The following is an 8,286-nucleotide window of genomic DNA, read 5'->3' as shown; positions in this document are numbered from 1 at the left end:
TACTGTGAGCTCCACCCAGTTTGAGCTTCCCAGTGGCTTTGTTTACCTACTTAAGCCTCAGCAATGGTGGGTGCCCCTCCCCCAGCCTCGCCGCCATCCCGCAGCTAGATCACAGACTGCTGTGCTAGCAATGTGGGAGGCTCCGTGGCCGTGGGACCCTCCCGGCCAGGTGTCGGTATAATCTCCCGGTGTGCCCGTTTGCTTAAAGCGCAGTATTGGGGTGGGAATTACCTGATTTTCCAGGTGTTGTGTGTCTCAGTTCCCCTGGCTAGGAAAAGGGATTCCCTTCCCCATTGCACTTCCCAGGTGAGGCAATGCCTCGCCCTGCTTCAGCTCTCGCTGGTTGGGCTGCAGCAGCTGACCAGCACCGATTGTCCAGCACTCCCTAGTGAGATGATCCCAGTACCTCAGTTGAAAATGCAGAAATCACCGGTCTTCTGTGTTGCTTGCGCTGGGAGTTGGAGACTGGAGCTGTTCCTATTTGGCCATCTTGCTCCGCCCCTCGGGCTCAAGCAATTCTGCTGCGTCAGCCTCCAGAGTAGCTGGGACTACAGGCATATACCACCACATCCAACTTATTTTTGTCTTTTTAGTAGAGACAGGGTTTCACCATATTGTAGAGGCTGGTCTTGAACTCCTGACCTCAAGTGATCTGCCCATCTTGCCCTCCCAAAGTGCTGGGATTACAGGCATCAGCCACCACACCCGGTCTTCTCACCAAGTTTTAACAGGAATATCTGATCTTAGAAGAGTTTCTTAGAGCTTCAAATGGGAGAAATGTCACTAAATTATGAGAAAGTATTAACCCTTAACAAGTAAATAGAAATTGAAAAACCTCAGTATCACTTCTCCTACAGAAGCATATATGTTTTTCCTGAGTTGTCCTGATAGAGAAACAATCAACATCGTCGATTGACTAAAAGTAGAAGTGGATCTTAAATCAGGTTGAAAATTATTGCCAAGTCCACCAAATGGTGAATGAGGGCCGAAGCAAAGTGAAGTTATAAATCTGCACAGGTCGAAGAAAATGAACTTCATACAGAGAACTACATTTCAATGCCTTTTAATTTTTCTCATCTGTAAAGTTGCTTCTGGGAATTTCCAGTTAAAACTTGAAAGAAAGAAACAGGGAGCTGAAAAGACTAAATTTCTTTCCAAAGATAGTCTTTCGATGAGACATAGGAGACCTTCCAGAGGTGAAGTGGGATCACAACTTACAGAGGGAGGGCAGCCTGAGACAGATTCCTGGGTGTGGGATGTGACAAGCCCCGTGGCTCTCAACTGTGCTGTGTGCATCTCTGTGTTTCTGCACCCAGTTCAGGGACCCAGGGTAGCAAGCACTTGGATGCCTCAGCAATTACAAATGCCTCATGAGCTTCCTTTTGCCAAACGGTTAGAATTGTTTGACTAATCAAAGTTTTATGAGTAAAATTATCTGTATTTATAGAATTTTACATGTGATTTTTTTTGTATGACATTTCTGAAAGAAAGCAGTAGCCAAAATGAACAATTTCTGAAGGAATGGAATAAATAAAGGAGCAAATAGAACTGTCTGTCTAATTTCATTAGATGTGAACTGCATCCAAACCAAATGTAACGTGAGATGTCAAACGTACATTTTAAGAGTTTGCTAGCAAGGGTTATAGGGTAACGACAACTCTATAACGGTGATTCTTTGCACAAACTAATGTTGTATCAGCTCATTTGTGAGGCCAAGGATGATAGAAAAGTATGCTGCAAGCTGAACACATTTTTTCATTATTGGCATGGTTTCACATTTCGAATTTTATAGTTTCAGAAGTCAGATTATTTTTTCTCTGAGAAAAAGCCTGAGCAGACACAATAAAGATACAGATGCCTGAAATGAAGTTTTCTTTGAGAGTCTACTCCAGCTACGCATCCAAAAAAGATCTTCAGCGCATAGAATGAGGAAAAAGTCTTCGTGGATACAGTTCTCTGTTCTTCCGTAGCATGACAAAATTAGCAGTAATTAAAAAAAATATAGTCTCTGAAAAGAATGAGATAAGTATTCTTAGCAGTGCTCTTTAGACCATCACTCTGACCTTGATTCTGAATGGTGAACATTACAAAGTTGAGTCCTTTTTTATGAACCTCACTATTTCCATCTGTAAAATGATGACAACAGATATCTAAAAGGCTGATGTGAAGAGTGAGTACCACTAGGATACCTGTTAATGGTTTAATAAATGTTAGCTGTTATTAACAGCATTACAGAGACCACAGAATTGAGGCAAAAATCTAAATCATTGGAATTAAAAATCTGACACAATCATTATGGTTTTGCAAACTCTTTCACATTTATTTTGCATTCATTTTTTGTTATTTTTGAATTTAAATAAAAACACATTTTGTTCTCACTGCCATTGTTTTTCTATTTTGAGTCATAAAATTAAGTTTAAAAAGAAAACTTGAAGAGATGAAAAGAATCATTTAATGTAACCTCATTCCTATATTTAAAAAGAAAGTACAGGTTTTCAAAACTCAAAGTGCTATTCTGCCATGCCTATGACAGAGAGAGAGAGAGAGAGAATCTGATGGAAGAAAAGGGGACATATTTAGGATATTTAACACCAATCAAAAATAAATGTTTTCACTGATATTTTAGTCACAATGGAAGCCATGGCTATCAAAGATGGGGTTCTGGGACAGCACAGATTTTTCAAATATTTGCAATCACTCATAAATTACTTACCATCTCAGTAGTTACTTTGATACTCAATTTGATCCTAATGAATAGCATAATTTAGAAAAAAAAAAAAAAACAAGCAAAGATTCTAGATAGAGCCCTATTGCCTGGGTTCAGATCCTGGCTTTGCTACGCACTAAATTTATGACTTTTCTGTGCCTTGCTGTGCCTCAGTTCCCCCATCTGCAGAGTGGGGTGGGTAACAAACCCTACCTTATAGGACGGTTGTGAGGATTAAATGAGTTATCTATCATAAGGCACTTAATAAGTGCATAAAAACCATTATTGATGATTTGAAACAATCATTGGAAAGTGTCTTCTGGATCCAATAATAACAAGGAAACGCATTATATGTTTAACAGTTCCTCTGCTAAAAAAAGGAAACAAAAGGAGAATCTTTTCCCCACAGGCATTGGGTTGCCCTATGAGAGAATGGCATCTCTCTCTTGAACAACTGAGCAGTGGGTTCTAGTTAGCCAGACCATGGTTCAAGAATCAGAAGGGCAGACAGTTAGCAATGGCAGAAGGAAGATCAATCAATTTCAGGACAAGTGAACTACTTAGTGACTTCAATTTAGTGTTTTCTTATTTGTAAGAAGAGGCACCTGGGCCATGTAGTCCCTGGAGTTCTTTTTAGCGCTTTAGCCAGATAATATCCTACATGGATATTATCTCTTCTTCTTCTCTGGCAGAAGCCAGGCACTGGCACATGAGGATGAGGGACCAGGAGGGTGAGAGGGACCATGGCCACCCCATGGTTGTGAGGACCAGTAGTGGTCCCCAGAGCTCCTCTCAGGACCCCAGTTACAAACATAGGCTTAGGGCCAGAAGGAAACTACACGAGGGAGGTGTTTTGTCTCTAAAGGGGCCTCCTTGGGAGGTGAAACCCAGCAACGGAGCTCTCCTGAACTTTATGATAGACTTAGTTTGTGCAAGCCAGGGCTTATTCTATTATCATTTGTCTACAACTAACTCCCCAGACAAAAATAATGATTCCGTGAACAGAACCATGTGAGATTACATCCACTCATATTCTCCCTAGAGGAAACTATAGAATGTATTGCTTTTCTATTAGCAAGTAAACCAATCAAAGCATCTCACATGTTTATTCATTTTGTTCCTTCGTATTGTCATGGGATTTATTTTAGTGTGTTTACTTGAAATTGGATGGGGACAGGATTTCTGTTCATGAGATAAGACCTTGGAGAGAAAACAAAATATTCAAGATAATATATCAATTAAATTCTCTTAAAAGTTACTTATTTTATCAGTCTTAAAATTGCTCCACTTTACAATTCCTGCTGTTTGACTATAGAGGAGAGGCCGTGACTTCTTGATAATCCTTCCACCTTTCTCACTTACAAATATTTTTGACTCTGAAGTTCAGGTATACCTCATCTTCTTCCTTAAATTTCTTCAATGTGCCTTTTATCTCAAACATCTCTAAATTTCTTAGCCACATTTTGATTTCCTCATCCTAAGTTAGGGTCTACAGATAAAATGAGCATGCTTCTCTCTCTCTCTCTCTCTTTCTCTCATTTTCATTGAGTGATGATTGCAAAATCCTTCCAGGTCTTTCTTACTATGTGTCTGTTTTTAATCTAATTCTCTATAGAGTCTTAGTTTTTGAACTATGGTGGAGGAAGCACTTCACAATAATGATATTTAATCTATTGTGGAGAATGCTAAAATATATCTATTCAAGAGGAGGCTAATGGGGTTATTTTTCTTTTAAAATGATCTGTGTGGCCAGTAGAGCTTCCCTCCACTTATCTCCTTATTCTCCAATGCACACACTCTATTTCATTCAAGTGCTATCCTACAGCAGCTCCCCTTCTTGAAATTCCTATTCCTTGTTTCAAGTCAGTTTAATCTTGTTTTACCCACTTGAATTCATATATAACACCAATCCTTCAAAGCCCTCATGGAGCCCTCTTCAACTATTTCAGCCCAAATCAGTCTTCCTTCTGCGATAGACCAAAGAAGCACTTATTATAAGAATGCTTCAAGATAGTGTTTAAGTAATATTTTACTTTTAGTATTTTTTATTGTTCATCTTTCATATGAGGTTATTACAGAAAAATAAATTTGACTCACCAACACCTGGATAGAGCTAAGAATAATATTTTGGTGCATATTTGTTCAGACTGGCATGAGTAGCACAATTTTATTCCTTTTGTTGAGTACAATATAATGACATTTAACACAGGCTACTATAGATACAAACACATATCATAATTTGCCTATTTTTGCTTCTAATCTTTGAAATGGTGAGAGCAAAACATTTTTCATGGAAAGTCTTAGACTTCTTGTGAGTGTTAAATTTACACTGATTAACATTTTATATTTTAGCAATAATAAATATTGTAAAGTATACATGGCTCCATCAGTGGTGATGGACCTTTATTAAGTGAGAGTCAATTTTGAAGTAGGTGTTTGTGGATTATATCAATTACTATACCTACAACTGGCCTAAGCATATTTTAACATTTGCCATCTCTGAGAGAGAAATATCTCCTTTGCAGGGCTTGAGTTTTTACTGTTTTTGTTCCTTTTTTAAAAATTCTACTTCCTTCATAGGATTTCAGTGGGTTACTGGAGAAGATGAAATAATATAAACAATGGTAAGGGATTTAAAATGTTAAGGTCTGTTTTCACCATCACTTCTGTGATTGCATCTCACCTTAACCTTATAAAGCTATTGTGGGAGGTGCTCCATCAAAACAAAGGAGTAAACCAAAAAAGAGGTTGGCATGATTAATGAACTAGAGTGTCCACCTGAAGATAAAGGCAGATGGAATTGTTGGGATGGAATCAGTCCAGGCAGAAAGAGAATAGCAGACTATTAAGGGAAGTCTTCAATAAAAAGTTGGAATGGATGTATCATATGAGGCGGTGGAAGAGGTAGGCAGTCTTAGCAACTAGCACAAAGAATCCATGCAGAGGAGGGAAAGGGCAATTAATTAACATGACTTTTGTTACTTGCAGCTGATGCATTCTAATGAATACATACTTCCTTCCTAGAAAATCAGGTGAGAGAAAATACTGTCAAATAGAGTTTTCTATCTTGTTGCCACTGTCGATATACTGTGGATGAACAGGCTTGAAGGGAGATGTTGCCTTTCTCTCTTACAGCCACAGACTTCTCCAGCAATTTTGTCTCCAAGTTTGGGCTTATTAATGGGACAACAGTATTTCATTGCACTTTGTTCAACAGTTGGAAAGTTGGCGCTGGGCCCCAGTGTCTACCTTAATCAAGTGTTCATCATATACCAGTAACGTGTCAGGCACAGTTCAGGTTATAGGCATGAGGGATACAACTGATCAAGAGAGAAAACTGTCTGCATTCGCTTTGCTCCATGCTGGTGGTAAACAGGAAATCTGTACTCATGTTGCCTGTTTCTTAAAAGTCTTTTTTTTTTTTTTTTGAGGCGGAGTCTCGCTCTGTCGCCCGGACTGGAGTGCAGTGGCCTGATCTCAGCTCACTGCAAGCTCCGCCTCCCGGGTTTACGCCGTTCTCCTGCCTCAGCCTCCGGAGTAGCTGGGACTACAGGCGCCCGCCACCTCGCCCGGCTAGTTTTTGTGTTTTTTAGTAGAGACGGGGTTTCACCGTGTTAGCCAGGATGGTCTCGATCTCCTGACCTCGTGATCCGCCCGTCTCGGCCTCCCAAAGTGCTGGGATTACAGGCTTGAGCCACCGCGCCCGGCCCCGAAAGTCTTAATAATTCTTTGTCATCCTGTCTCCCTACATACTTTAAGGGGGAAAAAAAAATTGCCCTCTTTTTGGTAGGAAGGACTTAAGCTCAACATGTACAAAATAGACATTTTTTAAAAGTTCAATAAAAAAATAAAATTATTTTAGGTCACAGCACCCAGAAATAATTATGATTGATAGCTCAATATCCCCCAAATTTCTTCATTAACATATACAGATGCAAAGACAATAGGACAGACAGATAAATAATTTAGCAAAAATGAGATCCCACAATATTTTAGGAAAGCATTTTGACTTTAATTTTTTCTGTAAAAAGAACATTTGCCCAATATGAAAATAAGTTAGGCAATACAGGAAAATACAATCACATCCCTTACATATTTGGTTAATTGAATTGCAGATATTTCTGTGATCTTAAAGAAACATATGGCTAGAAGGATAAACTGACAATCTTAGATATTTTTATAGAACTGTTTTCATACTCCTCACGCTGTTTTGAAGTGTGTGTATATGTGTGTGTGTGTGTATATATGTATATATTTAATATAGCAGAAGGAAGAGCATCTACTCTGTAACTAAAATCCTTATTCTAATTCAGAATCTTTTTTTTAAAGCCGTATCAGATTAGGTTCTTAAAGGAGTCCCTTTGATGTAAGAATAATTTTTTATTATATTTACAGATTATAGCCATTATAGTTTTAAACATTGTGCCCTATTTTCACAGAGTATCATTTGGGTCCCCAAAATTGATGGATGAGAAAATTTGCACACTTCAAAGGCCTACTTCTTTTCAAGATTTAAGGAGGTTAGCTTCTGAATTTAAACCATTTGGCCGATAAGCCAGTTGTGTGCTCGATGGTCATTGCCCACTTCCTTGCTGACCCTCTACTGATTCTCAGGCAGTGCAGATATCAGAGAACATGGACCTTGCTATGAGCTAGGGGAGATTAAACCATGACTGATCTAAGCCAAGCATTCAATCTCGTCTTCTTTGTTAGTAAGTGGATTAAGGACTTCCATTTGACTCAGTCTTAGCCAAAGCAATACAAGCAAACAATCTGCTGAGAGGAAGTCTTTCTGGAAAAGATTTTTCTTCTTGATAAAAGGGGGAAAGACAAAAAAGAGTTCTCTCTTGCTTCTTTATTAGTTTTAGACATTGTTATGTCAGAAAATTTTCTCACTACAACAAAATCTGAAAACGACTCATACACTGTATTGCCAAAAACTTCTATTCCGCTTTCATTTTTAAATTTAAGGTGATTTCAGAATTAAAAATTCTATTTTTATCCTATTCTTGTCTTATCTCAATTTAAGATGCATGCATTATGATGACTCTTGCTGTTCTTTTTACCTGAATGACTTATCTTTTTTCCCCTACTAATTTTAGTTTTTCAAGCCTAGTGTCTATACTACCTTTATTGTAAGGTCTCTTTTACTTACATTCTGACAAAAAAAAACTTTTTTTGTTTATTTACCCATAGAGTTAAGTTTGTAAAACTACCACCCCCGCATATCTCACAAGGTAATTAATGATCACTAGATCTCATGGTTGAAGGGGATATTAATTCCCTTCAGTGACAGTGGTTCAATATCATAATAATTATTCCCAATAGAGTATTCACAGTTGAGAATTCCATAGGAGACAATAATGTGTCCTTCATAAAAAAAAAAAGAGGCAGGAAGGAAGGAAGGAAATAAAATAAAGAGAGAAGAAAGAAAGAAGAAAGAGAAAGAAAGAAGAGAAAGAAAAAAAGAGAAAAGAAAGAGAAAGAAAGAAAGAAGGAAAGATAGAAAGAAAGAAAGAAAGAAAGAAAGAAAGAAAGAAAGAAAGAAAGAAAGAAAGAAAGAAAGAAAGAAAGAAAGA

The sequence above is a fragment of the Colobus angolensis genome, unplaced genomic scaffold (genome assembly GCF_000951035.1).
Source record: "Colobus angolensis palliatus isolate OR3802 unplaced genomic scaffold, Cang.pa_1.0 Scaffold2, whole genome shotgun sequence".
In the NCBI taxonomy this organism is placed as follows: domain Eukaryota; kingdom Metazoa; phylum Chordata; class Mammalia; order Primates; family Cercopithecidae; genus Colobus; species Colobus angolensis.
This window is presented reverse-complemented; position numbering follows the sequence as displayed.